The sequence below is a fragment of the Protopterus annectens genome, chromosome 12.part0 (assembly GCF_019279795.1).
Source record: "Protopterus annectens isolate FY-2018-M chromosome 12.part0, PAN1.0, whole genome shotgun sequence".
NCBI lineage: Eukaryota > Metazoa > Chordata > Ceratodontiformes > Protopteridae > Protopterus > Protopterus annectens.
Genome location: NC_056746.1, coordinates 1,301,980,687 through 1,301,995,779, shown reverse-complemented (window position 1 = coordinate 1,301,995,779; position 15,093 = coordinate 1,301,980,687).

Here is a 15,093-nt window from a genome sequence, read left to right as displayed (position 1 = left end):
TTTACCCTTATACTCCAGATCCAGAGCAGGTTTTGCTACTACAGTCCTGCAGGGTCTCTTAACTACACCATCATTTTCTTAGTACCTCCACCCCCAGATTGGCTATGGTATTCTACCCATATGTTATGACTGCAGATGCATCCTTGAAGGACATAGTACAGTTTTGTACCTACCATAAATGTAGATGTCCGATAGGTATGCATCTGCAGTCAGGTTTACCCTCCCTCCTTCCCCTCTGTGGTATTCCTAGGGTGCTTACCCCTTCATTAGCTAGCTGGGGGAATCTGTTATAGTGTATTTGTTTGTATATATATATATATATGTATATATGTTTGCATTATGTTTGGAATTTTTTGGCATTTTTCCAAATTTAGCCTTCATAGAGGGCACCTGGCATCTGGGGCAAGAAAAACTGAGGAAGATGGCGTCGGCTGATGCTTTTATACCCCAGACACTCTGACGTCGGTGAAAGTGCGACATCAGCCGAGGCCAGACCCAGACTTTGGAATCCGGCTGACCAAAGGGCTGCCTGAGGCAGGACAAACCCATATGTTATGACTGCAGATGCATACCTATTGGACATCTACATTTATGGTAGGTACAAAACTGTACTTTTTCCATCTTTTACCAACAATCCCTCAATGCGTTTGGTACTTCTCACCAGAGATGTAGCCCAGGTACTGTAGTTCGCAGTGTGCATAGAACTTCATTGCCCACTTTTCTGAAATATTTAGTCAGGATTTTCAAATCATTCCCAAGACTCACCATCCCAAATTCTCCACTACTGCACCCAACTTTGTGTTAACAAAGGTTGATAATGATGTTATGAGTGAAATCACTGTTGATATTCTTAACCAGTATGTTATCATGGCAGACATCCAGCTGAGGTTCTAAAGCTTTACCTTCCCAGGGTCATACATCCAACAATGTGACCTCACAAGTGTAGGGATGTTCATCATGTTTCACTGTTGCAGTCATTACACTTGGGTTATCCTGCTGGCAGGCTACCCGCAGTCAGCCTGAATTCCAAAGTCCTGGTCCGGCGTCGGTTGCTGTCGCCTCTTCCCTGACGTCATTGCGCCAGGGGTATAAAAGATGCAGCCGACGCCATTTTCTTCAGTCTTTCTTGCCGCGCAGTGCCCGAAGCAAAAGCAGTTAGACTCCTGAATGTTTCAAAATCGAATACCAGATCCGCAGTCTTTATTAAAGCTAAGTACCCCGTTGGGGAAACTTTTTTCTTGCTCCAGATAGACCAATGTCAGAAAAGGTTAACAATTGTATTTCGTGTGGGAAGCAAATACCTCATAAGGATTTTCATTCTTACTGTATTGCTTGCCTAGGCCCTGACCACGATGTTGCTAGTTGTCGGTTTTGTTCTAGATTTAACCAACGCACTATTAAGCGTCTGTACAATTTTGCTTTTCATTACTTTGGCCGAAGGTTTAACTATATTATGCCGTCAGAACAACCGACTACCAGAGTTCATAAAAAGCGCAAGGAAAAACAAAAGGACAGGCATCCGAGGTCCAAAACTGATGACTAAGCCTCTTCTAGGCCAGTTCTCAGTGAGGAGCTTTTGCAGCCCCTGACACCCGCTACCTCAGAGACACAGGCCAACTCCCACATGGAGACAACTAGGCCTCTGGATACCCAAGGTATTGGGCCTTCAGAAACTAATCCCTCAGATGGGTCCGGAGCTGCTGAGCAGGCATCGGCTTCCGAGGGTGTTTTCAGATCTACACAGCTTTATATCAAGCCAACTTCAGCATCCAAGACAAAGACTAAAACAGTTTTAAAGACAAGGAAAGAGGTACAGCATTCTCCAGGACAGGCTTCCATGCCTAAGAAACAGATGCTCAAAATGGCCGAAGATCTAATTACTTTGATCGGGGGTTCCCATCCCCCACCTGATAAGAGGCCTAGGCAAGATACTGAATAAGATTCCTCTGACAAGGTTTCCATTTCCTCTGACTCCTCTTCAGAACAGGGATACTCTATTCCTCCCTATGAGGATTCTAATGCTGAAGAATCTATTGCTTCAGCTTCTCCTGAGGATTATTCCTCTGGGGAAACCCTGCATACCATGAGGGAGCATTTCCACTAGGAGAGTCAAAATTACTCAATCTAAGAAAAGGCTCAGACTTTTTTACTACCTCAGCACAGACCTCTTGCTATTCCACCTGTTCTAGACATTGTAGATTATGTATTTTCAAAGTCCGGCCTGTCTCCCGACTCTCTACCTCCTGTACCTGTTAAACCAGACATATACTACAGGGTTCCAGATTCTCAAATTTCTATATAAAAACCCTGCTGCTGACCCAGAAACTATTTCCCAGGGTCCCAAAGGGGTCAAGGCCTCTACTGCAAAAAACCCTGTCCCCTCCGATAGGGATTCAAGGACACTGGACAGATGGGGGTAAAAAGTTTACACTTCTGCTACCTTGGCCGTAAGGGCTTTAAATTGTCAGTTTCATATGCTTAAATATCAGCAATACTAAATGTCACTGCTAAAACAGAAAATGTTGACAAATTCTGAATGTTCTGAGAACAAGGAAATGCAGGATTTATTGCATGCAGCTAAACAAGTGGGAAAGCATACTTTGCAATGTGGTTTTGATTCACTGGAGGCCTCTTGCAGGGCTGCAATTACAGGTTCTGTCATTAGAAGGCATGCTTGGTTAAAGGAACAGAATCTGCCTGATCATGTTAAAGCAAAATTATTGGATGCTCCATTACAGCATGATACTTTGGTGTTAAGGCAGAAGAGGTGTTGAAGAAAATGGAGGATAAAGCTAAATCTATGCAGACAGTAAAGGATTTCTTAGAGGTACAGCCATCCAGATTTAGCAGGAACTGGCCTTCTAAGAATTGGTCCTTTCCAGTGTCAGACAGGCCATAAAGAGGCAGGTACAGATGCCCTAGAGGCAGACAACAGCCCCAGGGCTCATACAGGCCCAAACAATGGGGTGCTTCTACCTCCAAAAGCGGATAATACAAATCACAGCCTTACAGGAAACAGTCCCAATGACTTCCCTCTACCAATGCCAAGCACTTATCTTTTGGCAGCACCCTTAGGGGGAAGCTAGCACTTTTTTCACAAAATTGGCACATGATCACCCAGGACAAATGGGTCTTAAATATAGTCTCTCAGGGCTACAGGTTCCACTTTCACACCCTTCCAAAGGCAAAAGGTATGCCAGACCAGCCACACAATGAATGGGCAGAGGCACGAAAACAAGTTTCATCTCTCCTGGACATGAGGGCTATTCAGCCAGTGCCACAAGAGCAGGGACAAAGATTTTACTCAAGACTTTTCTTAGTACCAAGAAAGGACAAAGCCTGAAGACCAATTATGGACCTGTCTATTCTAAATACTTTTCTGGACATTCCAAAATTCAAAATGTTGACTCTGCAGCAACTTCTGCCAGTGCTGGGCAAGAGGGCTTGGCTTGTAACTTTGGACCTCAAAGAGGCATACCTGCATGTTCCAATCAGACAATCTTGCAGAAGATACCTCAGATTCATAGCTGCTCAATGCACTACCAATTCTCTGCACTACCCTTTGGCTTATCTACTGTGCCCAGGGTCTTCACAAAATGCCTGGCACCAGTAATTGCATTTTGCAGACAGAGGAATTCAAATATATCCCTACTTGGACAACTGCCTTATCCAAGCAGAGACCAAAGACATTCTACTAAAGCATCTGGCATTTGTAAAAAGATTAATAATTTGCCTAGGGTACACAGTAAACGAAAAGAAATCAAAATTAGTACCCTCAAGAGATAATATTCCTGGGTGCAAGCTTAAATACAACTGCCCAGGTGGCTTATCTCACGCCAGGCAAAGGCAACTGACTTCTTACTTCGAACCAGGCAGACACTAACAGATGCATCAGATTATGCCTGGGGAGCACACATGGCAGGAAAATGCATTCAGGGAACATGGCCCAAAAGCATCTTCATATCAAAAAGAGATGCTAGCTGTACAGAATATCCTGACAGCCTTCAAGGACCTACTTAATCCAGGACAACCACTGATAGACTGACAGTACTACAGTCATGTGGTACATAAACAAGCAAGGAGGCACACATTCTAACCCCCTCTGCAGACAAGCCATGACTTTGTGGAACACAGCATTGACTTATCAAGTACACCTGCCAGGAAAGACAAATACTTTGGCAGACGAACTAAGCAGAAACCTCATGGATCCTCACTAGTGGAAACTAGATCCACAAATCTTCAGTATGATAACATGGAAATGGGGATGCCCAGACATCTATTTGTCTCCCCTCACAACTGCCAGCTACAGAGATTCTGCACTCGGACTTATCACAAACTAGCATGGAAATTTCATTCAGCTGGAAAGCCCTTACAGTATATGCCTTCCCTCCTCTGCCTCTCCTTCCCAAGGTATTTAGGTCAGACAAGAGAAGCCAAAAATGATCCTGATTGCCCCAGACTGGCCACACCAGCACTGGTAACCAATCCTAAAGAGCTTGTCTCAAGGCACAGCTTGGACATTACCTCAAATTCCTCATTTGCTGACCCAACAAAACAATCCGATCCTACACGGCCAACTCGGAACCCTAAATCTGGCTGCATGGCGGATAATGTAAGCATTCAGGACACACCTCTCTCTAAAGCAGTTATGGATGTTATTTTGGAGGCCAAGCACCAGAAAATCTTATGCAGAAAAATGGAAGAGATTCTGTGCTTGGAACCAGGCACAAGGAAATGACACGCTTGTACCAAATATTCCTCAGATTTTACAATACTTAACTGAGATGCTGGACAAAGGCCTATCCTCATCAATTAAGATCCATGCCTCTGCCATTTCAGCTCATTACAATACGGACCCACCTATTTTCTCATCCACTGCTAAGGCAGTATCTCCAAGGGGACAAAAACATAAGACCTCCAAGGAGAGCTCCAATACCTGCATGGGACCTCAATTTTGTCTTGGAAAAACTCACTGCCTCCTTTTGAGCCAGCCAATACGGCTGAGATAAAATACTTATGGAAAACAGCTCTTCTCCTAGCAATAACTTCAGCAAGAAGAGTCTTAGAGTTACAGGCACTAATGGCTGTGGAACCTTTTATTATTTTCCACCCGGACAGGGTTTCTTCTAAGGACAAACCCAACTTTTATGCCTAAGGTAGTGTCCAGTGTGGCTCTTAACAAAACCATACATTTGCCTACCTTTTATCCAAACCCACAGAATAAGGGGGAGAGACTTCTGCATTCTTTGGACATACACAGACAGCTACGCTTTTACTTGGACAAAACTAAAGCTTTCAGAAAAACTGAGCAACTCTTAGTGGCATATGCTGCAGGATCGCAAGGAAAAGCCATTTCAAAATGGATAGGCCACTGCATTAGTTTCTGCTATTCACAACATGGCAAATCAGTGCCTAAGGGCATAAGACCACATTCTACCAGAGCAGCAGCCTTCCTCAGAGGAGTACCAACCAAGGACATTTTGGAGGCTGCAACCTGGACTTCAGTGCACACTTTTACAAAGCACTACCACTTACCTCTTTACTCTAAATCCAGAGCAGACTTTGCCACTGCAGTTCTGCAGGGCCTCATAGCCACTCCTAATTCTATTTAGGCCCAGCCACCCAACCTCAGCTTTGGGATTCAACCCAAGTGTAATGACTGCAACAGTGAAACACGAAGAACATAGTATAGTTGTATACCTACCATAAATGTAGATGTTAGAGTGTATTCACTGTTGCAGTCTGGGTTACCATCCCCCTTTCATTGCTGGGACTTATCTGTACTTCTCTATTCTATACAACCTATGTGGTGTATTTGCTTGTAGATGAAGGTTATGTGCATGCTTTTTTATGATCAGAATTTTTTTTTAAGCCTACCCTTTTGGGGGCACCTGACATCTGGGGCAAGAAAAACTGAAGAAAATGGCGTTGGCTGCATCTTTTATACTCCTGGCACACTGACGTCAGGGAAGAGGCGACAGCAACCGATGCCGGACCAGGACTTTGGAATTCAGGCTGACTTGCAGGTAGCCTGCCAGCAGGATAACCCAAGTGTAATGACTGCAACAGTGAATACACTCTAACATCTACATTTATGGTAGGTACACAACTGTACTATATGTATGTGGACATATGAGCATAAGTCCACAGACTGTCTCACCACCAGCTTGAACACAGGCCATGTATCCATAGGACTGATTGGTCGTTGGTATCATTGCTTCAAATTTCAGTTAAGCACCCCATTAGGTTATCTTCCTTTACGTTTTTAAACTTTCTTACCTTATAGGTATGAGATGTCAGCTAGGAAAAGTAAGTACTTGTGCGGTAGACAAAATCTGTACAAAGACGTGTATACTTGAATCTGAAAATAGCAGCACGGACTGTATGAATTGATATCCTTTAATAATTCTGGTACCCCGGCCTTCGCCTTCTCATGGAATCATTTACATACAGAAACACAGTCCTATTTAAACCATCAACCATTAAATGCTTGATTAAATGCCTAATTAAATCAATTAACTTTTTTTCAAATATTTAAAGTCACATTCAAAAACATATTTATGCAACCTTACCTAAAACTCTATTAGATATCTTATCAAAACTATTTCTATAATTTATTTTACATAAATAATTCTTTTGTAACATTAATTCTTTTTTTATACCTCTAAATTCATACCATTAGGATAGAGAGTAATGAAATTTAATAAGAAACCTTGATTCCATGTTTAATGACCTTTGAAAATTATTATTCAATCCCACCCCATAGGGCCTGGCTATAACACTAAAAATTAAATCTTTCATTGACCCTCCATGCTTCTCATGAAAATGATTCTCCACTGGACTATCTAACCTTACATCTGAAGTAGGAGATTCATTTGTCTGCAACCTGTGGGTTATGGATCCGATATCGGATCCGAACCGGCATGGTTTTCCGGCTATGGATCCGAGCTCTCGGCCATAATGCCCTGCTCTCCCTACATGACCCCAGATCTAGTTTGCCGCGCTGGTGACCAGATTGGTTTCTGAGAGCTCTACAGCTAAGTGTTTATTCTGCTAATTTTAGTGTTAAATTTAAGGTTTTTCAGTCAGTTTTGTGTGAAAGTTATAGGTTTCCCTTATTATAGCTTAAAGTTTAGTTTTATTAACTTTTATAACTTTTAGTTTCCCTCCCCTCGCTGGTGCGTAGTGTGTGTTTGGGCCTGTGTTTGTTTGGCTAGTTAGCCTTTACTTTTTTAGATTAATTAAAGTAAAAACTAGTGTCCTTAGGATGTCTGAACCACCTAAGGCTGTTTTTTCGAAGTGCTCAGAGTGTGGCCATAAGCTTTCCCCTGCTGATGGCCACACTCGGTGCGTTCGATGTCTTGGGGTTGAACACCTCACTTCTGGATGTTCCATTTGTGCAGGGTTCAACCCCAGGGCATTGAAGGAGCGGAGGTCGAAGCTGGTCCTGGCGGGACTTTTGCCCCCGGACTCGGCCCGCTACCGCCTTCGGGGTACCATGTCTGCGGTTCCTCCTCCGCTCCCCTCCTCCACGTGGGACTCAACCTCCCTCTAGTGGTTTGGAGGAGAGAGAAGCAAGAAAGAAGGACCGGAGGGAGAAGCACCATAAGCGGCGGGCCGAGACCTCTGTTTCGGCCCTGCCTGCCAAGCAGGCTTCTCCTCCGGCCTCCTTGTCTGCTGGTTCTCCCCCTCCTCGGCTCCTGTGCGTTTTACACCGGGACCTGAGGAGGAGGAGACCCGATATCCATCGAGGCTATCGAGGAGGCACTCAAGGCCTACCACGGTAGCCTCGTCGAGATCTACGTACAGTTTATTTGATGCTGATCTGGACCGGATGATGAGAAGGTTCATCCAGGCCCAGATGCAGATAGGAGTGCTCTTGCCTCCCCCCCCCCTCTGGGGGGGAGCTCGACCCCTTTCTTTAAACCTATAGCTCCTTCTCCGACCCGCTACCCGGTCTTCGGAGCAGTTGGAGCCGAGCAGCTTCAGAGCCGGGGGTGGGTCGGCGCCGATAGCACTGGGTACTTCGGATCCGACCCTGTCCTCGAGTGCTTCGGATCCGACCTCTCGGAGCCTGGATCCGAGCTTCGGATCCGGGGGGATCAGTGCTTCTTCGGTGCCGTCCATGTCGGAGCGCACTGTCGGATCCGAGTGCTTCGGTGCCGGTTCCGATCCACTCTTTGGATCCTAGGGGGAGCCGATTATCGGATCCTTTGATCGAGGTCGGCTCCCCCTCGGCTTTTGATGTAGTGGAGAGGGCCCTGTTGAGGGTTTCCGGACCCCCGGCACTTGCTTCGGCTCCGTCCCACGCTCCATCTGCACTGGGCCAGGCTTCCACCATCCGGCCACTGGGACAGCCCACTCCTTTGCCCCAAGTTGTTCATTTGGAACATGTCTCAGCTTGCGAGGAGTCCTCTGACAGCCCCCCAGAGGATGCCCCTCGCAAGCATACGTGCAAAAGGAGGCACATAGACTCCCCCGAGTCTCTCACTGAAGACACGGATTTGGAGGAAGGGGAAGGCTCCCCAAGATCACCCCCCGAGGATGTCTGCTTTGGAGACATCATAGAAATGCTTTGCATAAGGGGGGGGTGGTCTGCCCCCAAGTCTTCCTCGGACGAGTCCGTGTTCTTGGAGGCATTTGAAGCGGGCCCGTCTACCTCTTGGGTGTCCCCTCCTGCCGACCCCCTGGTGGACCTGATTACCACCAGGGCGTGGAAGGAACTGGACACCGTGGAGCCAATTCCAAAAAGGCCTGACCATATACTTAGCCCCCCGGCTGACCGTGCCCACTGGAGTAAGGGGCCTCCGGTAGATGCCATGTTGACGGCGGCAGCCACCAAGAGGGAACTTGCTCAGGAGAGCCCCTCAGTCCATCCCCCGAGCAAGGAGTCTCGGATGATGGACCGCTTGGGGAAGCGGATGTTTAGTTCAGCGACCTTTTCAGTGAGGGCGCTGAACTACCTGGCACATGTGATTAGGATGCAGCGCGATCTTATCAAGGAATCCGCTGCATCCCCCCCAGAGTCCATGTCGGAGGAGGACAAATTGTTGCACTCCACCCGTATGGCCACTCTCAGGTCCATGACTAATACCTCTATGCGGTTACTGTCCCATGCTATGGAAGGTGCCGCTAGAGCCGCAGGAGCAGGCCTAGTTACTAGACGTCAGGCCTGGCTCTGTCATTGCGATTTCACGGAGCCCTTCAAGGCGTCATTTGCGAACGCTCCCTTCGATGGTTCTGCCCTCTTTGGCAAAACTGTTTGCGATACCTTGACCCAGAGCGAAAAGGATGGGAAGACGCTGTCTGCCGTTGGAATCTGCTTCTCTGTGCCCCAGAGGCCCTATTCTAGGAACCAAAAGAGCCAGAAGAAGATGTGGTTCCGGAAGTCGCAGCAATCCCAACCTGCTCCGGACAACCAGTCCTTCCGTGGCAGAGGAGGACAGGGAGGACGCCGCCCCAGGGGCAGAGGGGCTCCCAGGAACTTCGGGTCCAGAGAACCCTTCTCTGAACGGCCCGCGCAGCAGCCCTGAAGGGTTGCCCGGCTGCTCCACTCTGGAGGCAGTCGGGGGATGTTTTTCGGAGCACCTAGCGGCATGGGAGTCCATAACATCAGACCGCTGGGTCCTCCGCATCATATCCAGAGGATACCGCATCCCATTTCATCACATGCCAAAATTGAAGTCCCTCCCTGACGTTCCACCCGGTCAGTGGGAGGCCGCTTTGGCAGAAATTGGCCATCTGCTAAAGAAAAGAGCCATCCAGCCCATCCCCCCAGACCAGATCGGATCAGGGTTCTACTCCAGGTTCTTTTTAGTGCCAAAAAAGACGGGGGATCTAAGACCAATATTAGACCTTTCACTCCTGAACCTGGCAGTTCCCAAGGAGAAGTTCCGAATGGTTACATTGCAGTCTATTCTCCCCCTTCTGGGAGAAAATCACTGGATGTGCTCTATAGACCTCATGGATGCGTACTACCATATACTAATGGACAGGCGCTCCAGGAGGTTTCTCCGCTTCCGGCTGGGAGCCAGTCATTACCAATTCCGGGTCCTTCCCTTTGGTCTCACCACAGCTCCCAGGGTGTTCACCAAGGTATTAGCAGTGGTAGCGGCCCACCTGAGGCTTCAGGGGGTGCAGGTCTTCCCTTACCTGGACGACTGGCTCCTCACCGCCCCAACAAGGCATCTACTGTTATTGGCGCGAGATTCCTTTCTCCATCTAGCTCCCCGTCTGGGCATCGCAATAAATACAGAAAAATCCAACCTAGCCCCTACGCAGTTCATATATTTTATAGGTGCCAGGTTAGACATGAGACGGTTAAGAGCCTTCCTCACTGCGGACAGAATTCAGAATCTGCAGCTCCAGGTGCGGGCCATTCTCCACTCCAGCTCAGTTCCGGCGGAGTTGGTCCTGAGGGCTCTAGGGTCCATGGCAGCAGCGATAGCTCTTCTTCCTCTCGCCAGGTTCAATATGCACGTTCTTCAATGGACACTCCTAGTTCAGTGGTCTTATCTTGCTCTTCCTATGCATCATCCCATTACGATCAGCAAGGCTTGCAAGCAGTCCCTCCTGTGGTGGCTCCACTCTCCAGATCTCCATGGAGGCCACCCCTTTTGTGCTTCTCCCCCTCTCGCCACGGTGACCACGGACGCTTCCCGCCTCGGGTGGGGGGGCATTTTGCAGGCCAGACGGTCCAAGGCACATGGAACGATTCAGAGACCTTACTGCATATCAACGTTCTAGAGATGAGAGCAGTGCTCTTAGCGTTGCAAGCACTACAGGCCTCTCTTCCCTTGGGAACTATTGCGATTCAGTCGGACAACATGTCTGTCGTCTGGTATATCAACAAACAGGGAGGAACCAGGTCTTACCCTCTTTGTCGAGAAGCCATGAGAGTGTGGGAATGGGCAATCTCCACCAACCGCTTTCTCATCGCAACGAATATTCCGGGTCGGTCCAACATCCTGGCGGACAAACTCAGTCGCACCATTCTCTCCCCTTACAAGTGGTCTCTCAATGCTCAGGTAGCGAAACGCATCTTCGCACGGTGGGGAACTCCTTGTTGCGTCTTCCTCAAACACCAAGTGCGACAGTTTTTTCGCTCTAATACCTCCTCCCGGAGATACCCCAAGAGACGCTCTGATGCATGCTTGCGCCCCCGGTCTTCTTTATGCTTACCCCCCCCTTTGCCTCTGATGCTCCAAGTTCTTCAGAAAGCCTCTCGGTTGGGGTGCAGAATGATTCTCATTGCCCCATTCTGGCCTCGACAGATCTGGTTCCCTTTCCTAAGGTCTCACTCAGTGAATCCTCCTTGGATTCTAGATCCCATTCCGGATCTAATATCTCACCCATCCCGTCTTTCAACCCCGAATCTGGACAACCTGAAGCTGACTACTTGGCTGCTCCAGTTCCACTCCTGATCAGGACTCCCGGTATTTTGTCTCCAGTTAAGGCCATCCTGGTGGCGGCTCATAAACCATCTACCAGGAAAGTTTACCGCAGTAAGTGGAAACGATTCTCCATTTGGGCAAAGCGGCAAGGTCTAGACCCCTTCACAGTTCCCCTTCCTCTGGTGCTTGACTTTCTAACCACCCTTTTTAATGATGGTGCCAGCAGTTCCACGGTCAAAGTGCAACTTGCGGCAATTTCTCACTATCATATTGGTCAAGACTCCAGTCCACTGATGTCTGCCAAAGTGTGTAAGATTTTCCTAAAAGGTACTTTTCTCCTCAGACCCCCTGTAAAGCAAGTGGTTCCTCCTTGGGACCTTTCTTTGGTCCTTCAGGCCTTGACCGCTCCCCCCTTCGAACCTGCGGCTACGGTAGATCTGAAATTTTTATCTTTCAAGACGGCCTTTTTAGTAGCCATTACCTCGGCCAAGAGAGTTTCAGAACTTCAAGCCTTATCCGTCAAGCCTCCTTACTTGGTCTTTCATCCGGACCGTGTATACCTCAGGACTAATCCGTCCTTTCTTCCTAAGGTAGCTTCTGAAGCAAATATTAATCAATCCATTAACCTCCCTGTTTTCTTTCCTAACTATCAAAACAAAGGTGAATACAAGCTACATTCCTTAGATGTTCACAGGCAACTTCGATTTTATCTGAACAGGACAGCTGGTCATAGGCAATCCGACCAGTTGTTTATTTCCTTTGCTAAATTCAATTTGGGTAAACCAATTTCCAAAGTCTCCTTATCACGCTGGATTTGCCAGTGCATCTTATTGGCTTATCAAGCTTCTGGAAGGCCCGCACCGGAGGGAGTACATGCCCATTCAACCCGGTCAGTTTCTACTTCAGCGGCCTTTAAAGCTAGGATTCCTCTGGATGATATTTGTTCAGCAGCCACTTGGGCTTCATCTCATACCTTTATTTCCCACTACAAGTTGGATATTACATCTAGAGGTAGAGCATCCTTTGGCTCCGCGGTGCTCCGGAATATCCTTCCATGATGGCCGCCCAAGATTCAGGTAGCTGGGGACTCTGTCCCACAGGTTGCAGACAAATGAATCTCCTACTTCAGATTTAGAAGTTATGTACTCACCATAACGTTCCATCTGAGTAGGTGTATTCATTTGCCTGCAACCATCCCGCCCTCCTATCCCCCTGGCCTTGTCAGTTTCCTGCATATTATGTGTTACCCTTTTTGGGTATTTCTATTGTTGGCAAACTCGATCTGAGGTCATGTAGGGAGAGCAGGGCATTATGGGTGAGGGGAGGAGCTGAGAGCTCTGATCCATAGCTGGAAAACCATGCCGGTTCGGATCTGATATCGGATCCATAACCCACAGGTTGCAGACAAATGAATACACCTACTCAGATGGAACGTTATGGTGAGTACATATCTTCTAAATTTCTTATATCACCCAGGATTCTCAATTTGACCTTACGCTTGGTTTGTCCAAAATACCATTTCTGTACTGGACAATTACACCCAATGACGTAAATTACCCCAAACGAATTAGTCAAAATGATCAGTGGCATTATATAAAATGCCATTGATCCTCATACCATCTAAGTTCCTGATTTTTTTCACACCCCTTACATCTGCCACAGGCATATGCACCTGCATCCACCTGCTTCTTCCTTCTACCCCTACTTCTTAATAACTCTTTTAAATTCTGAAAACTACCATAAGAGAAAGTAAGTGTAAAGATGTGTATACCCAATGCATTTTTTGCTTAGAAGCAGAACACTGTTACAAAGCATATTCCACTTGCCAGTCTTTTGTACCCAAGACCCTGCAGTTCCTCTTGTCCTCGCTCAACACTTTTTTTTTTTTTTAGACCCAATGTCTGAAACACTTATCCCACTACAAGATGGCAAATTCCATTTCCCCAGGTGTACCTCCTACCCTTAAGCCTAGGCTGGATAATTACTTTTTTTTGAGTCAGACATAACCACTGAGGAGTTGACAGTACATCAGATTCCATCACTGATGCCCTCTACCTGTGCTGGAGGCCAGTGTGGCAACTGAGGAATACACAGAGAAAGGGAAACCATGAATTATTGGAGGGTCCAGAGGGTATCCCTCAGATACTTACCAGGGGAGATGTCCCAGGTAAACTAATAGAGGTACATCAAGGAATTGAACCACCATGCTTGGTTCCAGTGGATGTCACTCAGAAAAAGACTTTGTAAAAAAACAAAGCATGCAATGCCTCCTCTTCCTTCTAGGGAAAAGGAATGGATAGACTTTCTTCAGTGTCATTTCAAGGCCATTTTGTCCCTCCTCATCTGATGGTGTCCTTCATTCTCATGTATGGGTTACGGCTCAGACTCCGCCACATTTCTTCAGACTAGGATCCCAGTCTTTAGCTCCTCCCATTACCAACAATACCCTGCAGTCCAGCCAACCTCCTCAGATCTCATTTGCCGCCAGCTTAGATGTGGTCGCGAATAATCACAAGCAGTCTGGTGTTTTTTTGGGGTTTTCTCTAATCAGACAAGTTTATTTTCTATTATATTCTTGTCTACTTCCTTCCCTCCCTTTTCTGTGTGTGTTGCTGTCTCTTGCCTCTTTTTGGCAATTGTTTTAAAAATGTTTCCCGTGCTTGGGATAGCTGTTAGGCTTTCCTTCCTTCTTGTACCCCTTCTCTTAGTCTTAGTGTGTGTGTGTGTATATATATATATATATATATATATATATATATATATATATATAATCTCTTGGCTATCTCCTGTGTGCCGTTTTTTCAGGGTTCTCCAGACGATTACTTTTCTCTTTTTCTAAAAGTCCTTTTGTTTGTGTGTGGGGTAGTACATTGTTATGGCTGACAAACTCTGTGGGTTCAAATGGTGCACAGAATGCAGCCATAAGTTCCCGCATTCTGATGCACATTCCTTATGTGGATGCTGCCTAGGTGCAGAACATCTGCGGTTAGCCTGTAGAGCTATAGCCGACTGCAGAAACTGATTTTGAATGGCCTTTTGCCCGCTTCCTCTCCAAGGGTTCAAAACCCACTCCCCAAGAGTCATTTGGGATTCTCCAACTCCAAGAAGTGCCTTCATAAATCTTCAAGGGCATCTTTGGAGCCACCTAAAGTTGGGAGGCCCTCTGTCCAACCACTATGGATAAACAGACCCACTTCAGTTCCGGCGGATCCGAAACTCTTCTCGGATCCATCGGGTCAGTTTTGATCTCAAGTTCACCTGAAGCAGCCGCCCCTTCCACTTCGGATCGTAAGCCTATGCATCCGGCTGTGAGGGACCCTAAACTGGTGCTGGAGTTTAAGTTGGCTGTTCTCCTTGGACTACAGCAGATTCCCTGTAGGCCACTCCAGATCCACCCCCATAGCTTCCTCCAGGTCTTCTAGGAGTCTTTTGGAGGCAGACATGGACAGGATAATTAGGAAGATTCTCAAGACTCAGATCCAGCTGGGGGTCTTCTAAGTGCTGTCCCCTTGTGGGTTCTGCAAGTTGTTTCCTTCACGTCCAGTCTCATCTGCAATCCGTCCCTTGACTTCAGAATCTCAGGGTCATAGCCAACTGAGAGATGCAGGGTCGAGTGCACAGAGCTTGCCTTCCTCCACTCTGTCCGTTGCCTTGACCTCCTTGTCTCCATTTTCTTCAGATCATAGCGGGCCTCGGATCT